Source organism: Heterodontus francisci, chromosome 2, assembly GCF_036365525.1.
Source record: "Heterodontus francisci isolate sHetFra1 chromosome 2, sHetFra1.hap1, whole genome shotgun sequence".
NCBI lineage: Eukaryota > Metazoa > Chordata > Chondrichthyes > Heterodontiformes > Heterodontidae > Heterodontus > Heterodontus francisci.
The window spans coordinates 208543113-208557440 of record NC_090372.1 but is presented as its reverse complement, the minus strand read 5'-3'; the positions used below and the strand labels follow the sequence as shown (position 1 = coordinate 208557440).

Below are 14328 nucleotides of genomic sequence, written 5' to 3'. Positions count from 1 at the left end.
ATCCTCGGGTGTTAAAGAAGTGGCTAGTGAGATAGTTGATGTGTTAGTTTTAATTTTCCAAAATTCCCTAGATTCGGGGAAGGTTCCGTGAGACTGGAAATTAGCGAATGTAACTCCTTTATTCAAAAAGGGAGGCAAACAGAAAGCAGGAAACTACAGGCAAGTTGGCTTAACATCTGTCTTAGGGAAATGTTAGAAGCTATTCTTGAAGATGTTACAGCAGGGCAGAGTCAACATGCTTTTGTTAAAGGGAAATCATGTTTAACCAATTTATTGGTGTTCTTTGAGGGAGTTACATGTCCTGTGGATGAAGGGGAACCGGTAGATGTATCGTACTTAGATTTCCGGAAGGCATTTGATAAGGTGCCACATCAAAGGTTATTGCAAAAAATGAAAGCTGTAGGAGGTAACATATTGGCATGGATAGAAGATTGGCAAGCGAACAGGAAACAGAGAGTAGGTATAAATGGATCATTTTCTGGTTGGCAAAATGTAATGAGCGGTGTGCCCAGGGATCTGTGCTGGGGCCTCAACATTTTACAATTTATATAAATGACTTAGATGAAGGGATGGAAGGTATGACTGCTAAATTTGGGGATGACACAAAGATAGGTAGGAAAGTAGGTTGTGAAGAGGACATAAGGAGGCTACAAAGGGATATAGATAGGTTAAGTGAGTGGGCAAAAATCTGGCAGTTGGAGTATAATGTGGGAAAATGTGAAATTGTCCATTTTGGCAGGAACAGTAAATAAAAAGCATATTATCTAAATGGTGAGAGATTGCGGAGCTCTGAGATGCAGAGGGATCTGGGTGTCCTAGTGCATGAATCGCAAAGGTCAGTATGCAGGTATAGCACGTAATTAGGAAAACTAATAGAATGTTATTGTTTATCGCAAGGGGAATTAAATACAAAAGTAGGGAGGTTATGCTTCAGCTATATAGGGCATTGGTGAGTCCACATCTGGAGTACTGTGTACAGTATCGGTCTCCTTATTTAAGGAAAGATGTAAATGCGTTGGAAGCAGTTCAAAGAAAGTTTACTAGACTAATACCTGGAATGGGCGGGCTGTCTTACGAGGAAAGATTGGACAGACCAGGCTTGTATCCGCTGGAACTTAGAAGAGTAAGAGGTGACCTGATTGAAATATATAATTTCCTGAGGGGTCTTGACAGGGTGGGTGTGGAAAGGATGTTCTCCCTTTGTGGAAGAATCTAGAACTAGGGGTCACTGTTTAAAAATAAGGGGTCGCCCATTTAAGGTGGAGATGAGGAGAAATGTTTTCTCTCAGAGGGTCATGAGTCTTTGGAACTCTCTTCCTCAAAAGGTGGTGGAAGCAGAGTCTTTGAATATGTTTAAGGCAGAGGTAGATAGATTCTTGATAAGCAAGGGGGTGAAAGGTTATCGGGGGTAGGTGGTAATGTGGAGAAATCAGTTCAACCATGAACTTATTGAATGGCGGAGCTGGTTCGAGTGGTTCTGTGCTGTAATATTCTACGATCCTAAGATACTCTTATCCTGCTCTAGGACAGCATTGACCGTTTTGGATCACTGCACTGTTACATGGCTCTGCACATTGCAGAAAGAATTAAAATGTCGACACAAACAGATTGGGCAACTTGGAATGTAAATACATTATTGTAGGAACACAGTAAAACATTAACAAACCCCAACCAAACCATGGGATTAGAAGAAATCAGGATTACTAATCAGACTGGTGAAAGGCAGGAAGTGGTGTTCCACAGGGTGTTGGCACCACTGCTGCTCACAATTTACATGAAAGATTTAGACTCGTGAGTCGAAAATGCAATTTCTAAATTTGAAAACAACATCAAATTGATTTACGTAGTTTATACAGCAGAGGACTGTGACAAAATACAGGAGAACATTACTACACTTACATAATAGGTGTTTAATTGACAAATGAATTTCAATATAGATTAATGAGGTGGGGTATCTTAGTAGGAAGATTAAGGAGGTCACATACTGCTTGGATAATAAGAGTCTGAATGGGGTATAAGAACAGGGGGATCTAGGCGTACAAACATGCAAATCACTAAAAGTAGTGATGCAGCTGCAAAGGCCATTAAAAAAACAAAGCACTGGCATTCATTACTTGAAGGATAGAATTGAAAAGCAGGGAAGTCTTGTTAAACATGTACTGGACACTGGTTAGACCACACTTGGAGTACTGTGAAGAGTACTGGTCTACATATTATATAACGGATTGAACCATTGGAAAAGCTGGAACAAGGTTATAAATATGAGGAAAGACTGAATAGGCTGGAGAACGTCTTTACCTGAATAGTAGTAAGAATGTGAAATACATGTGAAGGCTCAGTTGAGGCAAATAGAGCAATTGGACAGAATTGTTTCTGTACTGTAGACTTGATGAAACTCGATGAATTGTTTCCCCCGCAGAGCAGGAGGTGTAAGTCGGCTCCCAGGGAGAACTGTTGATGCCATGTTGATTTAAGAAAAAAAACAAGTACAGGTTGGGGATTGAGGATTATAAGGATAGACGCAGAATAAGATAGTTCCTTGACAGTCAAATTATTATGTCGGGGAGGCAGCAACAATAAAAGAAAAAGAAATTGCATTCATGTGGAACCTTTCATGGAAACAGGATGTCAGAAAGTGCTGTACAGCCAGATTGTAGTCACTGTTGGAATGTAGGAAATGTAGCAGCCAATTTGCGCACAGCAAGGTGCCACAAACAGCAATACAACAACGGCTACATCATCTGTTGTAGTGATATTGGTTTAGGAACAAATAATGGCCAGGTTACATTGGTCTTTCCTGAAATTGTGCCACAGGATCTTTTACATCCACCTAAGAGGGCAGACAGGACATTGGTTTAATGTCCCATCCAAAAGACAGCACCTCCAATTGTATGGCATTCCCTCAATACTGCATTGGAGTGTCAGCCTAGATGCCCAAGTCTCTAAACTGGGACTCAAACATGTAAGTGCCGCAGCTGACACCATGTATCGAGTGTATAGGTTGTAAGGTGAGATAGGCATTCTGTATCACCTCAGTATCACTTCTTTAAATATTGGGAGGACTAAAGCCATTGTTCTTTTGTCCTTGTCACAGATTCCATTCTCCAGCCAGATTGTATCTCCCTGCCTGGCCATTGTCTCAGGCTGATCCAGACAGGTACACAACCTCAGCATCCTATCTGAACCTGTTCTGAGCTTCTGACCCCATATCTTCTCCATCACCAAGACCATCTCCTTTAAGCTCCATAATACTGGCAGTCATAGACCCTGCCTTAGCCCATCTGCTGCTGAAACTCATCCATGTCATTGTAATCTCTGGACTCGACTATTCCAATGCTCTCCTGCCAACCTCAATTCCACACTCAATAAACTTGAGCTTATCCAACACTCTGCTGTCTGTATCTGAAATCTATACCAAGTCCCATTCATCCATCACTACAGTGCTTGTAGACCTGCATTGGTCCCAGTCTGACAATCCCTTGATTTTAAAATTCCTCCCTAGCCGTTCCCCCCACTAGCTCAGTAACCTCCTCCAGCCCTTATACCTTTCAAGATCTCTGAAGTCCTCCAATTCTGGCTTCTTGCACATCCCTGATTTTAATTGCACCACCACTGGTAGCCATGTCTTTAGCAGCCTAAGCCCTAAACTCTGGAGTTCCCTCCCTAAATCTCTCAGCCTCCCCTCCTCTCTCTCCTCCTTAAAGATGCTCCTCAAAACCTACCTCTGTCCCAATCTTTAGGTCACCTGTCCTAATATCTCCTCCTTTGGCTTGATATCAGTTTTTGCCTGGTTAATTAACTCATCACTTCTGAACAGCATTTCTTGATTTAGTTCCCTCCTACAATTTTACAACATGAATATTTATTATTTTTTAAATTATTATTTAGAGATACAGCACTGAAACAGGCCCTGTGGCCCACCGAGGCTGTGCCGACCAACAACCACCCATTTTTATATTAATCCTACATTAATCCCATATTCCCTACCACATCCCCACCATTCTCCTACCACTTACCTGCACTAGGGGCAATTTACAATGGCTAACTTACCTACCAACCTGCAAGTCTTTGGCTATGGGAGGAAACCGGAGCACCCGGTGGAAACCCACAGTCACAGAGAGAACGTGCAAACTCCATACAGGCGGTACCCAGAACTAAACCCGGGTCGCTGGAGCTGTGAGGCTGCGGTGCTAACCACTGCGCCACTGTGCCGCCCATATAGCTCCCTCTGACAGTGCAGCACTCCCTCAGTAATGCATTGGAGTGTCAGCCCCGATTTTGTGCTTCAGTCTCTGACTCTGTGCTCTCATTCACCACAGTCTATTATGAAAACCATGGTTCCATTCAACAGCCCTTTATGGAAACAAGCCATGAGGTGGAAGTAGCACATCTGTGGGACTAAATAAATATTCATTAGCAATTGGAACAAAAGGGCAAAGCAGTAGAATGCTTTTTATTTATTTCAAGGGCTCTTTGTTCCCATTCATGTTGCATTCTTTGCTTTTACCTTTTGGCATTGTGTGCAACTATTGTTCCTCTTCCTTTACTCATTTACTCATTGTTACAATATTATGAGTCTAATCACACCAACAATTACAAAATTGTCCACCAGTCAGCTGTCCAGTGAACTTAACATAGCAGCTGAGCATTTCTTCTGAGCCATAGTTACAAATAAAAACAATAGTATTGACGGTGGGAAGGAAACAACCTTCAGTGTAGGGGAACAATCACATAGAGAACAGCAGCATGAGAAAGTGTACATCACCGAAGCTGCATTTGGTCTGTTTGACTTCCGGACAAGGGCAACAGGTGCTTAGGAACACCACAAGCTCCAACCTCCCCTACAAGTCACACGCTGCCCCGAATTAGTCATAGAGTCATAGAGTTATACAGCACAGAAACAGGCCCTTCGGCCTATCGTGTCTGTGCCAGCCATCAAGCACCTAACTATTCTATTCCCACTTTCCAGCACTTGGCCCGTAGCCTTGTATGCTATGGCATTTCAAGTGCTCATCTAAATACCACTTAAATGTTGTGAGGGTTCCCGCCTCTACCACGTCTTCAGGAAGTGTGTTCCAGATTCCAACCACCCTCTGGGTGAAATTTTTTTCCCTCAAATCCCCTCTAAATCTCTGCACCATACCTTAAATCTATGCCCCCTGGTTACTGACCCCTCCGCTAAGGGAAAAGGTTTCTTCTATCTAACTTATCAATGCCTCTCATAATTTTGTACACCTCAGCCTTCTCTGCTCTAAGGAAAACAACCCTAGCCTTTTCAGTCTCTCTTCATAGCTGAAATGCTCCAGCCCAGGCAACATCAAAATCCTGGTAGGCTGTACCTAGTAGCACTGGGAGCACCTTCACCCCACTGACTGCAGTGGTTCAAGAAGGTGGCTCACCTTCTCAGATGGGCAACAAATGCTGGCCTAGCCAGTGATGCTCACATCCTGAGAATGAATTGTTTTTTTAAAGTGCCACGTCCGCATCAGTCATTGTGAGTCCAATAGACAGGAGCTATTCTATGGGTGTTGAAGATGGGGGCGGGGGAGGGGGGGATGTGTGGTGAGCAGATTCGATGAGGATGTACTGGAAGTTTAACCACTTCTGCGGTGTTGCCAGCAGCAGAACTCAGGCCTCACACCTTAGGGAGGACAAATTTGGTGAGGCAAGTGTGTCTTCCAGCTCCATCTTTACTGTGGTTCTGACGTCTAAGGTTCAGACCACGGAGAGTCCCTTCACGAAAACTGGGAAGAATAAAAGTAGGTATAATTCAGATTTCTCTTCTCCTTTTCTGCAGGTACTGTTTCATTCTGGGTAACATTCAACAGTAATCAGTAGTCCCCCAGCATCTTACCCAAGTGGCCTATCTTCACCTAGATAGTGATTGCCACAAGTTATTTAACACTGAGGACATCAAGCACACATACTTTCCATCAGGGTTCAGCAATGTGAATCCTGACTTTCTTTTTCTCCTTCTTAGGACACTACGAGGAATTGTTTCCCCTCATCTGTGGCTCAGTGAGTAACAGTTTTACCTCTGTGTGAGAAGGTTGTGGGTTCAAGTCCCATTCCAGAGACTTAAACATAAAATCTGGGTTGAACTAGCAAGAAACATAAAGGAGGACTATAAAAGCTTCTTTAGGTACAGGAAAAGATTAGCTAGGACAGATGTGGATTCATTATAGGTAGAAAAAGGGATGAGGACCTGCAGGCTGAGTTTTGGGAGTTAGGAAAGAGATTAGCAAGCACAACCTCAAAGGTAGTAGTCCAGCGATTACTACCAAGGTCATGTGCTAGTGAGCATAGAAATAGGAGAATAAACCAGATGAATGAGTGGCTGAAGAGATGTTCCAGGAGGGAGGGCTTCAGATTTCTGGGGCATTGGGACTGGTTCTGGGGAAGGTGGGACCCGTAGAAGCTGGGCAGTCTACACCTGTACAGGACTGGGACAAATATCCTTGCAGGAAGGTTTGCTAATGCTATTGGAGATGGTTTAAACTAGATTGGCAGGGGGATGGGAACATGAGGGCTGTTTCAGATAGGGCAGTTTCAGGGCAGGGAACAGGAGGCAGAAAATTAGCGAGTGACTCTGAAAGACAGAAGAAGCAAAGGTTAAAAAGTGTGCAGCACAGGAATTTGACAGTGTTAAAGGGTATTTATTTAAATGCGAGGAGTATAGTAAATAAAACTGATGAGCTGAGGACACAGATAGACAAATGGCAACATGATATCATTGCAATAATGGAAACTTGGTTTAAAGAGGGGCAAAAATGGCAGCTCAACTTCCCTGGATTTAGAGTTTTCAGGCAGGATAGAATGGGAGATAAAAAAGGAGGGGATGTAGCGTTATTGGTTAAAGAAGCAATTACAGCTGTGAGGAGAATTGACATGCTAAATAAATCATCAAATGAGGCCATATGGGTTGAGCTCAGAAATAAAAAAGCAGCAGCCACATTACTAGGAGTGTACTATAGACCACAAAATAGTGAGAGGGAGATAGAAGAACAAATATGTAGGCAAATTTCTGAGTGCAAAAACTATAGGGTAATAATAGTTGGGGATTTCAACTACTCTAATATCAACTGGGATACATACTGTGTGAAGGGCACAGAGGGCACAAAATTCTTGAACTGCATTCAAGAGAACTTTTTTTGCCAGCATGTAACAAGTCCAACGAGAGGGGGCACAATTCTAGATTTAGTCTTCGGTAATGAAGCTGGGGAAGTGGATGAAGTAGCAGTGGGTGACCGTTTTGGAGATAGTGACCATAATACATTTAGATTTAGCATTATTATGGAAAAGGACAAGGATAGAACAGAGAAAAAGTTCTAAATTGGGGGAAGGCAAATTTTACGTAGCTGAGAGGTGATCTGGCGAAAGTGGACTGGATACAGCTACTTGAAGGAAAATCAGTGGCAAACCAGTGGGAGGCATTCAAAAGCAAGATTCTACAGGCACATGGTAGGCATGTCCCACAAAGAAAAAGGATGGTACTGACAAATCCAGAGCTCCCTGGTTATCTAGAAGCTTACAGAGTAAGATAAAGCACAAAAAGAAAGCTGATGACAGTCACAAAAAAACTTAATACTTTAGAAAGCCTAGAGGAATATAGAACATGCAGCGGTAAAGTAAAAAAGGGAATTAGGAAAGCAAAGAGACGACATGAAACATTATTGCAAGGTAAAATCAAGGAAAAACCAAAGATGTTTTATCAGTACATTAAGAGCAAGAGGATAACTAAGGAAAGGGTATGGCCTATTAGAGATGTACAAGGGAACTTATGCGTGGATGCAAAAGATGTGGGCAGGGTTCTTCATAAGTACTTTGTCTCTGTCTTCACAAATGAGAGGGATGATGCAGATATTGTCGTTAAAGAGGAGGAGTGTGAAATATTAGATATAATAGGCATAATGAGAGAGGAAGTACTAGAAGGTCTGACATCCTTAAAAGTGGATAAGTCACTAGGGTCAGATGGATTGTATCCCTAGGCTGTTAAAGGAGGTCAGGGAGGAAATAGCGGATGCGCTGAAGATAATCTTCAAATCCTCACTAGATTCAGGTGAGGTACCAGAAGATTGGAGTTCTGTGAACATTGTACCATTGTTTACAATGGGTGCAAGGGATAGACCAAATAATTACACGCTGGTCAGTCTGACCTCAGTGGTGGGCAAATTATTAGAATCAATTCTGAGAGATAGGATAAACTGTCACTTAGAAAGGCACAGATTAATCAGGGATAGTCAGCATGGATTTGTTAAGGGAAGGTCGTGTCTTAATAACTTAATTGAATTTTTTGAGGAAGTAACAAGGAGGATTGATGAGGGTAGTGCAGTGTATGTTGTCTACATGGATTTTAGTAAGGCATTTGACAAGGTCCCACACGGCAGACTGGTTAGAAAAGTAAAAGCCCATGGGATACAGTGGAATGTGGCAAGTTAGATCCAAAATTGGCTCAGTGACAGGAAACAAAGGGTAATAATGGTCGATGGATGTTTTTGCAAATGGAAGGTGGTTTCCAGTGGCGTTCCACAGGACTCAGTGTTGGGTCTCTTGCTGTTTGTGGTAAATATTAATGATTTGGATTTAAATGTGGGAGGCAGGATTGGGAAATTTGCAGGTGACAGAAAAATTGACTGCGTAGTTGATAGTGAAGAGGATAGCTGTAGACTCCAGAATGACATCAATGTTTTGGTTGAGTGGGCAGAAAATTGGCAAATGGAATTCAATCTGGAGAAGTGTGAGGTAATGCATTTGGGGAGGGCAAATAAAGTGAGGGAATATACAATAAACAGGAGGATATTGAGAGGGGTAGAAGTGAGAGACCTTGGAGTGCATGTCCACAGGTCCCTGAAGGTGGCAGGACAGGTAGATAGAGTGGTGAAGAAGGCATATGGAATGCTTTCCTTTATTAGCCAAGGTATAGAATACAAAAGCAGGGATGTGATGCTGGAACTGTATAAAACACTGGTTAGGCCACAGCTGGAGTATTGCGTACAGTTCTGGTCACCACATTACAGGAAGGATATAATTACTCTGGAGAGAGTGCAGAGGAGATTTACAAGAATGTTGCCAGGTCTTGAAAATTGCAGCTGTGAAGAAAGATTGGATAGGCTAGGAGTGTTTTCCTCAGAACAAAGGAGGCTGAGGGGTGACTTAATTGAGGTGTACAAAATTATGAGCGGCCTAGATAGAGTGGACAGGAAGGACCTGTTTCCCCTAGCAGAGAGGTCAATTACCAGAGAGCAAAAGATTTAAGATGATTGGTAGAAGGATTACAGGGGACATGAGGAAAACCTTTTTCACCCAGAGGGTGGTGGGTGTCTGGAATTCACTGCTCGGATCGATGGTGGAGGCAGAAATCCTCAACTCATTTAAAAGGTACCTGGACATGCACCTGAAGTGTTGTAACCAGCAATGCTACAGACCAGGTGCTGGAAGGTGAGATTAGATTGGGTGGCTAGTGTTTTTTTTAGCCGGTGCAGACACGATGGGCTGAATGGCCTCTTTCTGTGCCATACTTTTTCTATGGATGTATGGTTCTATGCTAGAGGTGGAAACAGGAAAATTTATAGTGGAGAACAGGGAAATAGCAGAGAAACTGAACAATTACTTTGTCAGTGTCTTCACGGAAGAAGGTACAGAAAATCTCCCAGAAATAGTAGAAAAATAGACTTATGAAACTGAGGAACTGAAAGAAATTAGTATTAGTAAAGAGGTAGTACTTGAAAAGTTAACTGGATTGAAGGTTGATAAATCCCCTGGACCAGATGAGCTACATCCCAGAGTGTTGAAGGAGGTAGCTATAGAAAGTATGGAATCATCAGTGATAATCTTTCAAAATTCTATAGACTCCTGCAGACTGGAAAGTAACAAATGTAACCGCACAATTTAAGAAGTGGGGGGGAAGAGGGAGAATGGAGAACTACAGACCTGTTAGTTTGACGTCAGTAGTAGGGAAAATGTTAGAATCTATTATAAAGGATGAGATAACTGAATACTTAGAAAATAATGGTAAAATTGGGCAGAGTCAGCATGGATTTATGAAAGGGAGGTCATGTTTGACAAACCTGTTAGAGTTTTTTGAGGATGTCACTTGTAGCATAGATAAAGGAGGACCAGTGGATGTGGTGTATTTGGATTTTCAGAAGGCTTTTGATAAGGTCCCACATAGGAGGTTCGTAAAAAAAGTTAGAGCACATGGGATTGGGGGATCTAGCATGGATTGAGAATTGGTTAACAGGCAGAAAACGGAGAGCAGGAACAAACAGGTCATTCTCAGGATGGCAGGCTGTTACTAGTGGGGTACTGCAAGAATCAGTGCTAGGGCCACAGCTGTTCACAATCTATAGAAATGATTTGGATGTGGGGACCAAATGTAATATTTCCAAATTTGCTGATGACACAAAACTAGGTGGGAATGTAAGTTGTGAGGAAGATGCAAGGAGGCTTCGAGTGGACTAGGACAGGCTAAGTGAATGAGCAAGAACATGCAGATGGAATATAATGGTAGAAAAAAAAACAGAAAGACAAAATATTTCTTAAATGGAGAGAGGTTGGGAAGTGTTGATGTCCAGACGGACCTGGGTGTCCTTGTTCATGAGTCACTAAAAGCTAGCACGCAGGTGCAGCAAGCAATTAGGAAGGCAAATGGTATGTTGGCCTTCGTCACAAGGGGCTTTGAGTACAGAAGTAAAGATGTCTTGCTGCAATTATATCAAGTCTTGGTGAGTCCACACCTGGAGTATTGTGTACAGTTTTGGTCTCCTCATCTAAAGAAGGATATACTTGCCATAAAGAAAGTGCAATGGAGGTTCACCAGACTAATCCCTGGGATGGCGGGATTGTCTTTTGAGGAGAAATTGAGGAAACTGGGCCTGTATTCTCCAGAGTTTCAAAGGATGAGAGGTGATCTCATTGAAACTTACAAAATTTCTACAGGGTGTGACAGGGTAGATGTGGATAGGATGTTTCCCCTGGCTGGTGAGTCTAGAACCAGGGGACATAGTCTCAGAATAATTGGCAGGCCATTTAAGACTGAGATGAGGAGGAATTTCTTCACTCAGAAGGTGGTGAATCTGTGGAATTCTCTACCTCAGAGGACTGTGGAAGCTCAATCACTGAGCATGTTCAAGACAGAAATCAATAGATTTCTGGAGACAAATGACATCAAGGGATATGGTGACAGTGCAGAAAAGTGACGTTGAGGTAGATGATCAGCCATGATCTAATTGAATGGTGGAGCAGGCTCGACAGGCTGAATAACCTACTCCTGTTCCTATGTTTTTATGATGTTCCCCAGTGCCAGACAGAGGGAGTACTACACTGTTGGAGGTGCTGTCTGTCAGATGCAGGGGGATGGGAACCTAAATTGTAGTTCCAGTGTACAGGATGTTGAGAGTAGTGAGGTCAGGGATAAGGTTACAAAGACGCAAGAGGGCACTGGCAAGCAAGAACTTGGTTTAAAGTGTGTCTACTTCAACGCCAGGAGCATCCGGAATAAGGTGGGTGAGCTTGCAGCATGAGTTGGTACCTGGGATCTCGATGTTGTGGCCATTTCGGAGACATGGGTAGAGCAGGGACAGGAATGGATGTTGCAGGTTCCGGGATTTAGATGTTTCAGTAAGAACAGAGAAGATGGTAAAAGAGGGGGGGGTGTGGCATTGTTAATCAAGGACAGTATTACGGCGGCAGAAAGGACGTTTGAGGACTCGTCTACTGAGGTAGTATGGGCCGAGGTTAGAAACAGGAGAGGAGAGGTCACCCTGTTGGGAGTTTTCTATAGACCTCCGAATAGTTCCAGAGATGTAGAGGAAAGGATAGCAAAGATGATTCTCGACAGGAGCGAGAGTAACAGGGTAGTTGTTATGGGGGACTTTAACTTTCCAAATATTGACTGGAAATACTATCGTTCGAGTACTTTAGATGGGTCAGTTTTTGTCCAGTGTGTGCAGGAGGGTTTTCTGACACAGTATGTAGACAGGCCAACCAGGGGCGATGCCACATTGGATTTGGTACTGGGTAATGAACCCGGCCAGATGTTAGGTTTAGATGTAGGTGAGCACTTTGGTGATAGTGATCACAATTCGGTTAGGTTTACCTTAGCGATGGGCAGGGACAGGTATATACCGCAGGGCAAGAATTATAGCTGGGGGAAAGGAAATTATGATGCGATTAGGCAAGATTTAGGATGCGTAGGATGGGGAAGGAAACTGCAAGGGATGGGCACAATCGAAATGTGGAGCTTATTCAGGGAGCAGCTACTGCGTGTCCTTGATAAGTATGTACCTGTCAGGCAGGGAGGAAGTTGTCGAGCGAGGGAGCCATGGTTTACTAAAGAAGTTGAAGCGCTTGTCAAGAGGAAGAAAAAGGCTTATGTTAGGATGAGACGTGAAGGCTCAGTTAGGGCGCTTGAGAATTACAAGCTAGCCAGGAAGGATCTAAAGGGAGAGCTAACAAGAGCGAGGAGAGGACACGAGAAGTCATTGGCGGATAGGATCAAGGAAAACCCTAAGGCTTTCTATAGGTATATCAGGAATAAAAGAATGACTAGAGTTAGATTAGGACCAATCAAGGATAGTAGTGGGAAGTTGTGTGTGGAATGAGAGGAGATAGGGGAAGCGTTAAATGAATATTTTTCGTCAGTATTTACAGTAGAGAAAGAAAATGTTGTCGAGGAGAATACTGAGATTCAGGCTACTAGGCTAGATGGGATTGAGGTTCACAAGGAGGAGGTGTTAGCAATTTTGGAAAGTGTGAAAATAGATAAGTCCCATGGGCCAGATGGGATTTATCCTAGGATTCTCTGGGAAGCTAGGGAGGAGATTGCAGAGCCTTTGTCCTTGATCTTTACGTCGTCATTGTCGACAGGAATAGTGCTGGAAGACTGGAGGATAGCAAATGTTGTCCCTTTGTTCAAGAAGGAGAGTAGAGACAGCCCTGGTAATTATACACCTGTGAGCCTTACTTCGGTTGTGGGTAAAATGTTGGAAAAGGTTATAAGAGATAGGATTTATAATCATCTTGAAAAGAATAAGTTCATTAGCGATAGTCAGCACGGTTTTGTGAAGGGTAGGTCGTGCCTCACAAACCTTATTGAGTTTTTTGAGAAGGTGACCAAACAGGTGGATGAGGGTAAAGCCGTGGATGTGGTGTATATGGATTTCAGTAAGGCGTTTGATAAGGTTCCCCACGGTAGGCTGTGGCAGAAAATACGGAAGTATGGGATTGAAGGTGATTTAGTGCTTTGGATCAGAATTTGGCTAGCTGAAAGAAGACAGAGGGTGGTGGTTGATGGCAAATGTTCATCCTGGAGTTTAGTTATTAGTGGTGTACCGTAAGGATCTGTTTTGGGGCCACTGCTGTTTGTCATTTTTATAAATGACCTGGATGAGGGTGTAGAAGGGTGGGTTAGTAAATTTGCGGATGATACGAAGGTCGGTGGAGTTGTGGATAGTGCCGAAGGATGTTGTAGGTTACAGAGGGACATAGATAGGCTGCAGAGCTGGGCTGTGAGATAGCAAATGGAGTTTAATGCGGAAAAGTGTGAGGTGATTCACTTTGGAAGGAGTAACAGGAATGCAGAGTACTGGGCTAATGGGAAGATTCTTGGTAGTGTAGATGAGCAGAGAGATCTTGGTGACCAGGTACATAAATCCCTGAAAGTTGCCACCCAGGTTAATAGGGCTGTTAAGAAGGCATATGGTGTGTTAGCTTTTATTAGTAGGGGGATCGAGTTTCGGAGCCACGAGGTCATGCTGCAGCTGTACAAAACTCTGGTGCGGCCGCACCTGGAATATTGCGTGCAGTTCTGGTCACCGCATTATAGGAAGGATGTGGAAGCTATGGAAAGGGTGCAGAGGAGATTTACTAGGATGTTGCCTGGTATGGAGGGAAGGTCTTATCAGGAAAGGCTGAGAGACTTGAGGTTGTTTTCGTTAGAGAGAAGGAGAAGGAGAGGTGACTTAATAGAGACATATAAGATAATCAGAGGGTTAGATAGGGTGGATAGTGAGAGTCATTTTCCTCGGATGGTGATGGCAAACACGAGGGGACATAGCTTTAAGTTGAGGGGTGATAGATATAGGACAGATGTCAGAGGTAGTTTCTTTACTCAGAGAGTAGTAGGGGCGTGGAACGCCCTGCCTGCAACAGTAGTAGACTCGCCAACTTTAAGGGCATTTAAGTGGTCATTGGATAGACATATGGATGAAAATGGAATAGTGTAGGTCAGATGGTTTCACAGGTCGGCGCAACAACGAGGGCCGAAAGGCCTGTACTGCGCTGTAATGTTCTATGTTCTATGTTGAGGCCCTGTCTGCCCACTCAGCT

At 43.3% G+C, this 14328-nt stretch overlaps 1 protein-coding gene across 2 annotated transcripts in view; it reads left to right on the top strand.

Annotated features, from left to right (window-relative positions):
* The window catches only part of LOC137350618 (atypical chemokine receptor 2-like), a 45512-nt gene that overhangs the window by 23953 nt on the left and 7231 nt on the right, over positions 1–14328 (top strand). The window lies entirely within an intron of this gene.